The 13,954-nt window shown below is 36.6% G+C and overlaps 1 pseudogene; it reads left to right on the top strand.

The window, feature by feature from the left end:
* LOC148200794 (uncharacterized) overlaps positions 1-13,563 on the top strand; it is a 47,833-nt pseudogene extending 34,270 nt beyond the window's left edge.
* Positions 13,564-13,954: the final 391 nt, after the last annotated feature.

Below are 13,954 nucleotides of genomic sequence, written 5' to 3'. Positions count from 1 at the left end.
ACAATCAAAAACATTCACAAGAATGCATCATCACAAGGACTTTTCAATGGCTTATAATGTGGCTGGGCTAACAAGAAAATTGGTTTTTCTAGATCACAAAATCCTTGAGTTAAGAGAATCATAACAACACAATTATTCTTATTTTTCCCAACTTTCTTTTGCATTGAGCTTTGCTTTTTCTTTTCTTTCTCATTTTTCTTTGCATATTTTTACTTTTTAGCTCTTAGCTCAATGCTTTTCCTTTTTCATGCTTTCCCAATAACCCCAAACTTGAACATTTAACAATACCACACAAGATCTTCTACTTAACTCAAGGTAAAGATTTTCAATCAAGGATTTTCAGTGTATGTTCAAGGCTAAGGGTTCAAAGGATAGAACACACAGTGTTCTCTTTTAGTGGGCTAACTTTATGAATTTGGCCAATAAAAAGGGTTCCAACAAACGGCCTTGATCATATGATGCAAAACAAGCAATTGATTCAATCATAGAAAACCTGGGCAAAATCATTCATGTTTCCAAAGTAATAGCATTCAACAATAACAACTCTGGAGCTCAAAACCTCACATATAAGCTCATTCACATTTGACATACACATCATGCTGAATTTCACAATCACAATCATGATACCCTACATTTGTTCACAAAGCTTGTGAATCACCTGTATAAGCATTTTAATGTGCACATCATCTCAACATCAATCAATCAATAAGCATCATCAAGCATTACTTATCACACAATCACAGTTAATAGCAAACCATCATAACAAACCAGGTTTCCAATAGAGTATATCAACCCTAATCTAAAACCAAAAATAAATAAGTTCAGAAAACTTAAATCGATAAAAGCATAAGCATATGATAGCATTCATCAGTAAATACTATCTCAGCTCCTCATCAATCTGAGCTGTCATCTATATCTTCTTCCTTTCCTTCTTCTTGGATCTTATAGTCTTGATTCTTTTAGCATGATGAGGAGGCCATCCCTGCATCAAACATAATTCACAAAACCAAAAGATCATTGTTAAGCATTAGTAAACCACAATGAAGAAATCATCCCCTTCAATGATGCTCTCTCCCAACCCCAAACTTAGATGGAAAACTAGTGAGAAAGTGAGTGAAAGGGAGATTTTCTCAAGAGGGAAGAGGGAAAAGATGTGGAGAACCTTGGAAAAGGTATGTGGGAGTGTGTGTGCAGAGAAGAGCCTGAAAATAGAAGCTTATGCGCAGCTTAGGGTATAAAAATACCCTAATGGGCTCGGGTCCCGCTAAGGGGAACTAAAGCCCATTCTGCGAGAGTACCGCTCAGCGGTAAGTTACCGCTCAGCGGCACTTTCGTGATGTGCTCTTCTCCTTCTTTTCTTAACCTACGTGCCTCCTAGACATGCCCCTCACTGGTTCCCTGCAATTCAATGTTTAAAATACTTATGCAAACCCTAACTAAAATAAAACAAACAAAAACAATCAATCAACTGGGTTGCCTCCCAGGTAGCGCTTGTTTAACGTCACGAGCCTGACCCAAAATCCACCAACACCCATCAGTAGGTGTTTAAAACTTACCAACACCCATCAGTAGGTGCTTCAAACTTTCTCAACAACACCCATCAGTAGGTGTTACAACTTAGCATCCTTCAGTAGATGCTATGTCAAACTAGCATCCTTCAGTAGATGCTATCTCCAAAAATAATGACAAAGTAATGTTCAACAAATTAAAAATTTACAAACCAAAGAAAAATTAAAAAGTTCTTAAATCCACTGGGTTGCCTCCCAGCAAGCGCTCTTTTAACGTCATTAGCTTGACCCAGTAAAGCTCAAGTTCCTTCTTCTTTTTCTTCTTTCTACTGAACTTCTTCAGAAATTTGATCAAACCAGGAACCTGTTGCAGTGTCTCAATCATAGGAACTTTAATCTCCAATTTCTTGAAGATTTCCATAAAGCACTTAAATTTCTTTTCCTTCCTATGATTCTTCTTTAGATGAGGATGGGATTTTTCATATGATTCCTTCTTCTTTCTTCTCATCTTCTTTTTCTTATGCTTCCTCTCCCCAAATTTTCTCTTTTTCTTTTCTCTTATTTTTTTTCTTCCCTTCTCTTTTTCTTCTCAACTTCTTTATTTTCACACAAATTTTCTTCCTCTCTTCTCTCTCAACCACTTCTTTTTCATCATCTTTATCTTTCTCACTCAACTCTTCTTTTTCTTCTCTCTCTATCTTTTCCTCATCTCTCTCTATTTTTTTCTCAGCAAAAATCTTGTCACTTTCAGTGCCAATGGCTTGACCTTCCTCCTTAAGGTTAACTTCAGTATTAACCTTAACATTCAATTTTTGACTAATGAAACGAAGGTGCATCTCCATCCTTTTACATGATTCTTCAATGCTTTTCTGAGTAGAGTCGGAATTTTTCAAAAATTGTTGAAGGGTGTCATCCAAATTTACTGATGGAGAGGGTTGTTGCTGCCATTGTTGTGGTGGCGGCCTATCAAATTCTTCGGCAACTTGAGTGATTTTGTGATGACAATCAGGTATCTGTATGTACTGTTGAACTGCCTCCTCCAACGTTATCCTTCTTCCTGATAGAGAGGGTTTTTTCTGCCTTTGTTGTGGTGGTAGATTCTTAAATTGTTCGACAGCTTGCCAAAATTGATCATTATCCATGCTTGAGTGAGATCCCACCAGTGATTGAAATTACCTTAGTAGAATTGAGTGCCTATTAAATTCTTGTTCGAATTGCATCCTGCAAACATTAGGCACAAAACTCTAGAAAATATTTGTTAGCACAAAAAGATATAGGAGAAGATATATATTCAGAAGATAAAAGATTCAGAAGATAAAATAAAATAAGATAGAATAAAATAAAATAAAATAAAATCTAATCTAATCTAATCTAATAAGATAAAATAAAATAAAATAAAATCTAATCTAATCAAATCAAATAAAATAAAATCAAATCTAATCTAATCAAACCAAATAAAATCTAATCTAATCAAATAAAATAAAATCAAATCAAATCAAATCAAATAAGATAAAATAAAATAAAATCAAATCAAATCAAATAAAATAAAATCAAATAAAATAAAACCAAATCAAATAAAAACCGAAAATAAAAACAGAAATTCAAAATTAAAGTCAAAGATAATCAATAATCACACAAATTAACCAGTTAAACCATGAGTCCCCAGCAACGACGCCAAAAACTTGATGCACAAATTTATGATCACCAAAATATGATGTCACAAACTTGTTTTACAATCGGCAAGTATGACCGAATCGTTCAAGTAATAAACTTGGTAAGACCAAGTATCGTTCTCCCAAAGGACTCACGACCTAGTTTAGTTGTGTGGTTTGTTGATTAGCTAAGACTTAAGAACGAAATAATTGGATTTTACTATGCAAAAGACGAAAATAAATATGTATGCATGAGGTTTTGATCAATGGCAAAAGCAAAGACAAATACTTTCAATGAAATAAATGAATGAATATGTTGTTGGGGGTCAATTTCATCTCATCCACTCTCATATATTTTAGGAATTCAACATTCAAATCATCATTGTTAATGCCACTCTCTAAATTACCTTGTCAAGAAGGCCTATCCCTAATTACGAGTTCATACGATTCCTAGCATTCCTAATAATTAGTTCTTCTAGCACAGGAGCTTAACGACAACCAATATAATATTGGGAGAGATTCCCCGGATCTAGACTTCCCCGTACGTTCGCGTATCGACAAAATCAATAATCATGCATTGAATGAGTTAAACAAAGCAAGCATTAAGCAAAGACGAAAAACCCTAACTAATGATGAAAGAAAGCATAAATCTTAGATTAAGATGCAAGCATAAATTCCATATATGAGAGCTTCAAAAGATTACATTGATTCCCCAACAAACATACAAGGTTTAGTTCACCATATTCATGGTGAACCTAGATGAACAATAATGAAAGAATGAAGGATAAAACCCTAGAAAGGTGAAGAGGTAGCCTGAGCATCCAAGATCCTCCTTCAAAGGGGTGGAGAAGAGAGTGTTTGCTTCGTTTCTGCCAAAGATACCAACCCTAAAACATCTAGGTCTTTAAATAGGACATAAAAATAATAGAAAACGGGTTCAGGCCCAAACAGATCATAAAATCGCATAAAACTGGCCCAAAACTCGTCTGGTTGACTTTTTTCGTATTCTGGTTGACTGGTTGACTTTTCTGGTTGACTGGTTGACTTTTCTGGTTTCTAGTTGACTTTTCAGCATTCCAATCATTCGGTACTTCAAATCTTCTTTCAAATCATTCAATTAGCCTACAAAATTAAGGGAATCTTGCACAAAACCATTAAATTCACTTTCAACTCTCTCCTTCTTCACTTCTTTCACTAAATTCACCTTAAAACCTGCACAAAAACACTGAAATCAAGCATAAACCTGTCCAGCTCTCTTATTTCTGAAAATATGGATAAAAGCATGATTTCAAGCTAGTTTCTAAATGTAAAGGTTGCTTTTTGTGTCAATTTTAAGCATGAAAATAACAGTTTTTCAACTGTTATCATGTACCATGTTGGGGTCTTCTTTTCTCCCAGTCATCAGGAATTTCTCCTCCTCTTCCAATCTTTTCTTCCTTGTGCACCTGAAACAACAAACAATGGTTACCTGCAACCTTGGGCTTTTCATCTTTATGGCTAGTCATGTGTGCATCTTGAAATGCAGCTTTATAACTAGCTTCTTCCTCCTGTGCTTGCGTCTCATCTTTGAAAACGTCTACAACCACTCTCTCCTCTCGGTCCTGGAGCACCACTATACCTTCATTTACAATAATGATAGCTCTGGCCGTTTTCATAAACGGTCTTCCAAGTATGATAGGTATCTTCTCTGTCTCCATCTTCATCACCACAAAGTCTGCCAAGAACTGAAGTTTGCCAACACAAACTATAATGTCCTCTGCAATCCCACATGGCTCCTTTGAAGATCCATCGGCCATTACTAGATTAACCTTTACAGGTTTCACTTTAACATTGCCGATTTGCTCCAGTAAAGAGTAAGGTATCAAGTTAACACTTGAACCTAAATCAAGGAGAGCTTTCTTCACCCTTTTCTTCCCTATGGTACAAGGGATAGAGAAACTGCCTGGGTCTGTTGCTTTAGGAGGGAATGACTCTTTTTTAACAGTTATACACTCCTTTGCCTCATCATCTCTACGTCTTTTCTTTGTAGAGATTTCTTCATTAGATTTAGTGTAAACCGTAATCTGTTGCAGAATCTGTTCCCAAGGTGCATCATTATCCACCATTTTGAATAATTCTGTGGAGTCCAGTTGTTTCCCTTGATGGATTGGAAAAGGAAAAGTGCTTTTGCTCTCTATTTCACTTCTCTCTTCTGTATCTAACTCAACTTTCTCATCATCAACACTCTCTACCACCTTGCACTCTTCTCTGGGGTTAACCTCAGTATTAGCCCCAAAATTTCTATTTGGCCTTTCTTCCACCTGTTTGGTGATCTGCCCCATCTGGGTCTCCAAATTTTTGATAGCAGCTTCAGTGCTCTTCTGTGTAGACTCAGTCTTCTGTATGAAATTGTTGAGAGTTTCCTCCATCCTCATGGACCTTTCATTAAGCATAGGTAACTGTTGCCATAAGGTGGGTTGCTGCTGCTGCTTATTATATTGACCAGCTTGCCCAGTTTGCCCTTGACCAATACTTGGGTGTGGTTTCCACCCCTGATTGTAGCTTCCTTGACGGTACTGATTGGTCATGTAGTTTACATCCTCTACGGCTTCAACAGGAAAGGCACATTGACCATTGATATGGTCGCCTCCACACAATTCGCACAACTGGGTTTGTACCTGTGCAGCAGTTTTCAACTCTTTGGGTAATTGAGCAAGAGTTTTGGTCAGAGTCTCCAGCTGTTGAGTGAGAATTTTGTTTTGAGCTAGCAGGGCATCATGTGTCTGTAATTGGAGAACTCCTTTTTGTTGCATAGGAGCTCCTCTCTCACTGTGCAGCTCATTATCACTAGTAGCCATGTTTTCTATAATCTCTGTTGCTTCCTCTGGAGTTTTCCATTTAATATTGCCTCCTGCTGAGGCGTCCAGCATCATCTTGGTTTGTGAACCAAGCCCTCCAAGGAAAGTTAAGACTACTTCCTGATCTTCAAAGCCATGCGTGGGTGTTTTTCTTAGCAAGCTTTTATACCTGTCCCATGCATGCCCTAGTGATTCTTCCATGCCCTGTTTAAATGAAGAAATCTCTTGCTTGCCTTTTGTCACCTTAGATTGTGGGAAGTACTTGTTTAAAAATTTTGTGACCACTGCTTCCCACTCTGTGAAACTTTCTTCTGGGAAAGAATTCAACCAAAGCTTAGCATTGCCTCCCAATGAGAAAGGAAACAAGCTAAGTTTGATAGCTTCGTCTGGCACCCCATTAATCTTTACTGTGTTGCAAATCTCATTGAAGGTAGTGAGGTGCTCATATGGGCTTTCATGAGATAACCCATTAAATTTGTTGCTTTTCACTAGTTGAATTAGTGCTGGTTTGACCTCCATATTAGCTGCATTGACTCTAGGTCTAGCTATACTGTTAAAGTGCTGAGGTCCAGCTATATTGGTGTAGTCAGCAAGAGTTCTTCTAACATTGTTGTTCTCCATATTTTTTGTGCTATGAACAGAACCTTGTGGTGATGATTGTAAGAGAGTTTCTGGAGAAGGGAACAGTTCTCTAGATGTTCGGATTCTTCTCCTCTATCTACTCTCGTCTAGACCTTCAAGCAGAGGTTCTGTTGTTTTCTTGCTCCTTGTTCTAATTGCTTCCTGCATACACAAGAGAACAAAACCCTAGAAAATATTTGTTAGCACAAAAAGATATAGGAGAAGATAAAAGATTCAGAAGATAAAATATTCAGAGGATAAAATAAAATAAGATAGAATAAAATAAAATAAAATAAAATAAAATCTAATCAAATCAAATAAAATAAAATCTAATCAAATCAAATAAAATAAAATAAAAACCGAAAAAATAAAAACAGAAAATAAAAACAGATATTCAAAATTAAAGTCAAAGATAATCAATAATCACACAAATTAACCAGTTAAATCACGAGTCCCCGGCAACGGCGCCAAAAACTTGATGGACAAATTTATGATCACCAAAATATGATGTCACAAACTTGTTTTACAATCGGCAAGTATGACCGAATCGTTCAAGTAATAAACTTGGTAAGACCAAGTATCGTTCTCCCAAAGGACTCACGACCTAGTTTAGTTGTGTGGTTTGTTGATTAGCTAAGACTTAAGAACGAAATAATTGGATTTTACTATGCAAAAGACGAAAATAAATATGTATGCATGAGGTTTTGATCAATGGCAAAAGCAAAAGACAAATACTTTCAATGAAGTATATGAATGAATATGTTGTTGGGGGTCAATTTCATCTCATCCACTCTCATATATTTTAGGAATTCAACATTCAAATCATCATTGTTAATGCCACTCTCTAAATTACCTTGTCAAGAAGGCCTATCCCTAATTACGAGTTCATACGATTCCTAGCATTCCTAATAATTAGTTCTCTTAGCACAGGAGCTTAACGACAACCAATATAATATTGGGAGAGATTCCCCGGATCTAGACTTCCCCGTACGTTCCCGTATCGACAAAATCAATAATCATGCATTGAATGAGTTAAACAAAGCAAGCATTAAGCAAAGAGGAAAAACCCTAACTAATGATGATTGAAAGCATAAATCTTAGATTAAGATGCAAGCACAAATTCCATATATGAGAGCTTCAAAAGATTACATTGATTCCCCAACAAACATACAAGGTTAAGTTCACCATATTCGTGGTGAACCTAGATGAACAATAATGAAAGAATGAAGGATAAAACCCTAGAAAGGTGAAGAGGTAGCCTGAGCATCCAAGATCCTCCTTCAAAGGTGTGGAAGAGAGAGTGTTTGCTTCGTTTCTGCCAAAGATACAAACCCTAGGACGTCCTAAACCTTATATATTATTCCAAAAATACAGAAAAATTAGGCCCAAGCCCATAAAAGTGCCAGAAAACGGGTCCAAGCCCATTTAGAATGGCGCTCAGCGGTACTAGCGGTTGATCCATTTTGCCCCCCAGCTGCTGTTTTGCCCCTCAGCGGTGATTTCGGCACCTGAAAACTGCCGCTCAGCGCCAAATTTCCGGTCAGCGCCACTCGGTCACATTTTTTTCTGCATTCTGGTTGACTTTTCAGCATTCTGGTTGACTGGTTAACTTTTCTGGTTGACTGGTTGACTTTTCTGGTTGACTGGTTGACTTTTCTGGTTTCTGGTTTACTTTTCAGCACTCCAATCATTCGGTACTTCAATTCTTCTTTCAAATCATTCAATTAGCCTACAAAATCAAGGGAATCTTGCACAAAACCATTAAATTCACTTTCAACTCTCTTATTCACAAAACTAAAACAAAAATATGAGTTCAAGCTAGTTTCTAAGTCTTAAAGGTTGCTTTTGGTATCAATTTTAAGCATAAAAATAACGGTTTTTCAATCGTTATCAGAGGGGACGGTCTTGGAGAGTGTGGAAGGCACATGCTTAATTTCTTGAGAAATGGTGCACATGGGAGAAGAAGTCAACACATTTTGTGGCTTATTTAAGGTGAAATTGAAGTTTGACTTGGGTGCATGGTGACTCACGGCCATGTGCTCTTTCTTTGGCCAATTGGACTTTTAAATTCATTTGTTAATTGCCATTATGATAAGTAATTTGCTAGGATTAAATTAGGGTTGTTGGTTTCTTTGGTTTTTAATTAATTTAATTAATAGGTTGAGTTTATGTGTTTGAGTTAGTGTTGCATTTAATTATTTTTAACTGTGTTTGTTAATCAGTTTGTAACAGTGTTTGATGTTTGAATGTTGTCTAAGGCTTTTAATAGTGCTAGTTTAATAACCATGCTAAATTAGTTTGTTTGCAACTGTGTCTTTATTAAGTTCTTTAATTTTTGCAAAACCTTTTCAAACCCCCCATTTTTTTTGTGTTAGACTCGATTTTCGAACCGCAAAATTGGTCCTTGAGAGACGACCTAGGAGTCACTTCCTAGCACTATACTAAATTATTAATGCACATCAAATTTGATGGGCCGCGACAACCCGCATCACTTTCCTTGGAGGTCTTGGTTCACAAACCAAGATGATGCTTGACGCCTCAGCAGGAGGAAACATCAAATGGAAAACTCCAGAGGAAGCTACAGAAATCATTGAAAATATGGCTACTAGTGACAACGAGTTCAACATTGAAAGAGGATATCTTAGTCAGAAGGAGTGTTACAATCAAATGATGCTTTGCTTATTCAAAATAAAATTATTTCTCAACAGTTGGAAGAAGTAATTATGAAACTTTCTAAATTACCACAAGAAATACAACAGGTTTCAATGGTTCAAGGGCAACAGCAAAAATGACAAATGCAATTTACTCCATCTGAAAAGACAACAAAACTTGACGAGACTTTCCAAAGATTCTAGAAGACGAATGCATCTTATTGTAAGAATGTGGAAGTTGCGTTTAAAAATATGAAGGTCCATGTTGAGCGAATAGTTGACAAGATGAAAAATGGTAATATCAGAAAGGAGTGTAAAACTGTTGTGACCAGAAGTGGTAAAGTGTTAGAGGAGAGAAAAAAAGAAAGATAGGAGAAAGAAAATGAGAGTGAAAAAGAAACATGTGAGTGGAAAGAAAGAGTTGAGAGAGAGAAAAAGAAAAAGGAAGAAGATGAGAAGAGAGAAAAAAAAGAGAGAGAAGAGAGAGAGGAGAGACAAAAAGAAAAAGAGTTTGAAAAACCACTTCCTTATCCAAAGAATTATTCAAGGAAGGAGAAAGAAAAGCAGTTGGAAAGATTTATGGAGTTGTTTAAGAAGCTGGAGATCACTATACCATTCTCTGAAGCATTGCAACAGATGCCATCGTATGCAAAGTTTTTGAAGGAACTTCTTACAAAGAAAAACAAGTACATTGAAAAGGAAACTATCAATGTACAGGGTAACTGCAGTGCAATCATACAGAAATTACCTCCTAAACTTAAAGATCCAGGATGCTTCACTATTCCATGCACCATAGGAGACTTGGAAGTTGGAAGAGCACTGATTGATTTAGGAACTAGCATTAATTTAATGCCGTTATCCATGTGCAGAACAATTCAGGTTTTGGAAATCAAACCAACCAGAATGGCTCTTCAACTGGCGGACAGTTCTCTTAAATATCCATATGGAGTGGTTGAAGATGTTCTAGTGAAGGTTGATAAATTTGTATTTCTAGTGGACTTTATTGTAATGGAGATGGAAGGAAATAGTGATGTACCTCTCATTCTTGGGAGACCTTTTATGAAGACTGCTAGAGTTTTAATTGATGTAGAGAATGGTAAGCTTAAATTGAGAGTTGATGATGAAGAAGTTACTTTTGACGTATCCAAGGCCATGACATATCCAAATGATGACAAAGCATGTTTTCAATTTGATGAACTTGATGAAGTTTGTATGGTACAAGAAAGGATGGTGCGAAATATTTCTCCATTAGAGAAAACTCTCATTGATGCTTGTGAAGATTTAGATGAAGAAGAAGAGAAATTAATTGATGAATGTCTGATGGACTTGGAAACATTGAAAAAGAGTCCAGTGGAAGATCCAATATTTGAAATAATTGATAAGGAAGAAGAAGTCAAAGCAAAGACGCTAGAATTAAAAAGATTACCATCACATCTGAAATATGTTTTTCTAGAAGAAGATGGAACAAAGCCAGTCATCATCAATAACTCTTTATCTCTACAAGAAGAAGAACAGTTGATAGAAATTCTGAAAGCCAATAAAGAAGCAATTGGGTGGTCAATATCAGATCTTAAAGGTATTAGCCCAACTTATTGCATGCATAAGATTTTTATGGAAGAGGACTATAAACGAAGTGCTCAACCACAGAGAAGGTTAAATCCTGTAATGAAGGAGGTGGTTAGAAAAGAAGTGTTGAAACTGTTAGAAGCTGGTATCATCTATCCAATCTTTGATAGTGAATGGGTGAGTCCAGTATAGGTGGTTCCAAAGAAAGGTGGGATGACAGTAATTCATAATGATAAGAATGAACTTATTCCAAAGAAAGGTGGGGTATTGACTTTGTGGGACCCTTTCCTCCATCTTTCAACAATGAATATATTTTGGTAGCAGTGGATTATGTGAGTAAATGGGTGGAAGCATTGGCTTGTCCTAAAAATGATGCGAGCACGGTAATTAAATTCTTGAAGAAGCAGATATTTTCACGCTTTGGCACTCCAAGAGTGTTGATCAGTGATGGAGGATCTCATTTTTGCAATTATCAGCTAGAAAAAGTACTCAAACATTATGGAGTGAAACATAAGGTAGCTGCACCTTATCATCCACAAACTAATGGACAAGCTGAGGTATCTAACAGGGAAATAAAAAGGATCCTGGAAAAAACAGTGACTTCATCAAGAAAGGATTGGTTACTCAAATTGGATGATGCTCTTTGGGCCTATAGGACGGCAATGAAGACGTCTATGGGATTATCACTGTTTCAATTAGTCTATGGGAAAGCATGTCATTTGCCAGTGGAATTGGAGCATAGAGCGTTGTGGGCTTTGAAATTCTTGAATTTTGATCCTTATGAAACTCAATGCACACGCAGAAGGCTGATTTTGGAGCTTGAAGAAATGCGATTACATGCATATGATTCATCCAAGGCTTATAAAGATAAGATCAAATTTTATCATGATAGGAAGTTGGTAAATAAAGTTTTCAATCCAGGACAACAGGTACTATTATTCAATTCAAGATTGAAGATATTCCCTGGGAAACTGAAGTCAAAATGGTCAGGACCATTTGTAGTAAAAGAAGTGCACCCGCATGAAGCAATTGAAATATTTAATCCAGCTGCTGATGATCCACATAAAAGTTGGGTGGTGAATGGTCAACGTCTCAAGCCTTATTTAGGGGGAGAAGTGCAACACTTGTCCACAATGATGCAGTTGGTTGATCCTTGAAATTTTGGGTCAGGCTCGTGACGTTAAACAAGCACTTACTGGGAGGCAACCTAGTGTTTTGTACGTATTTCTGTTTTTAGAATAGGGTTTGATGTACTCAATTGGAAACTTGGTTTGTTATGATGGTTTGCTTATGACTGTGATTATTTGATAAGTAGTGCTTGGTGATGCTTTGAGATTGATTGAGGTTGAGATGTGCACATTAAATGCTTATACAGGTGATTCACAAGCTTTGTGAACAAATGCATGATATTGTGATTGTGATTGTGAGATTAAGCAGGATGTGTATGTCAAATGTGAATGAGCTTATATGTGAGGTTTTGAGCTCCAGAGTTTTTGTTGATTGAATGCTATTACTTTGAAAGCATGAATGATTTTGCCCAGGTTTTCTATGATTGAATCAATTGCTTGTTTTGCATCATATGATCAAGGCCATTTGTTGGAACCCTTTTTATTGGCCAAATTCATGAAGTTAGCCCACTAAAAGAGAACACTTTGTGTTCTATCCTTTGAACCCTTAGCCTTGAACATAAATTGAAAACCCTTGTTGAAAAGCTTTACCTTGAGTTAAGTAGAAAATATTGTGTGGTATTAATAAATGTTCAAGTTTGGGGTTGTTGGGAAAGCATGAAAAAGAAAAAGGAAAAGCATTGACCTAAGAGCTAAGAAATAAGAATGTGAAAAGAAAAGAAAGAAAAGAAAAGAAAAAGCAAAGCTTAATGCAAAGGCAAGTTGGGAAAAATAAGAATAATTGTGTTGTTATGATTCTCTTAACTCAAGGATTTTGTGATCCAGAAAAACCAATTTCCTTGCCGATTGTTAAACAAGTTTGTGGCGCCGTTTTTCGGTGTTCATAAATTTGTCATCAAAAGACAAGATCAAAAGCAAGGATAAAGAGCTAAGAAAAGACAAAGAGAACTTTAAAGGAAAGGAACAACGACCTCCAAGAGAGCAAACTAGAGATTCAAAGGGTAGGGAGACTAGATGTTTTAAATGTGGGGCTAGAGGACACTATTCAACTGAGTGTCACTTCAAAAAGTCAACCTATATCCTTGAGCATGAAAATCATAGTGAGGTATCAACCTCCAGTGCATCTGAGTTGTCCTCATCTGAAGAGGAACATGAAGCTACACCTTGTGATGGAGATCTTCTTATGGTTAGGAGACTCCTTGAAGCAAAGCATGTGGAGTTAGAACAATCTCAACGAGAAAACCTATTCCACACACGCTGCAAAGTTTTTGATAAAACTTCTTCTATGATTGTGGATAGTGGTTCTTGTTGTAATTGTTGTAGCTTTAGAATGGTGGAAAAGCTAGGCTTAACTCCTACTCCTCATCCTAACCCTTACAAACTTCAATGGATAAAAGAGGATGAAGGAATAGTTGTTAAGGAACAAGTAAGTGTACCAATTTCCATAGGCAAGTATGAAGATCAAATCATTTGTGATCTTGTTCCAATGGAAGCAGGTCACATCTTACTTGGGCGACCTTGGCAATATGACAAACAAGCTTTGCATGATGGGGTTACCAACAAGATCACCATCCAACACAGAGGCAAAAAGATTATCTTGAGCCCTCTTACACCATCACAAGTACGAGAGGATCAAATAATACTTAAAAAAAATAGGATGGTGAGAAAAAGCTCAAAAATAAAACAGTTTCAAAAGAGAAGAATTTGAGTTTGTTAGAAAGTGCCTCAACCAATGTAGTTGTCCCAACAAAACAATCTAAAAATCTTTTTCTTGGACAACCTCACTTTCTTCTCTATTGCAAAGAGGCACTTGTTTCCATAAATCATCCACTTGATTCTCTTCCCAAAGGGTTACAAAAGCTTTTGAAAGAATTTGATGATTTATTTCCTAAAGAGGTTCCAAGTGGTTTACCACCTCTTAGAGGAATTGAACATTAGATTGATTTGATCCCTGGAGCTAGTCTTCCCAATAGGCCAACTTATAGGACTAAC

The sequence above is a fragment of the Vigna umbellata genome, chromosome 4, assembly GCF_029865625.1.
Source record: "Vigna umbellata cultivar VRB3 chromosome 4, Vumbellata_1.0, whole genome shotgun sequence".
NCBI lineage: Eukaryota > Viridiplantae > Streptophyta > Magnoliopsida > Fabales > Fabaceae > Vigna > Vigna umbellata.
The sequence above is the reverse complement of the archived record's forward strand: the minus strand, read 5'-3'. Positions and strand labels throughout refer to the sequence as shown.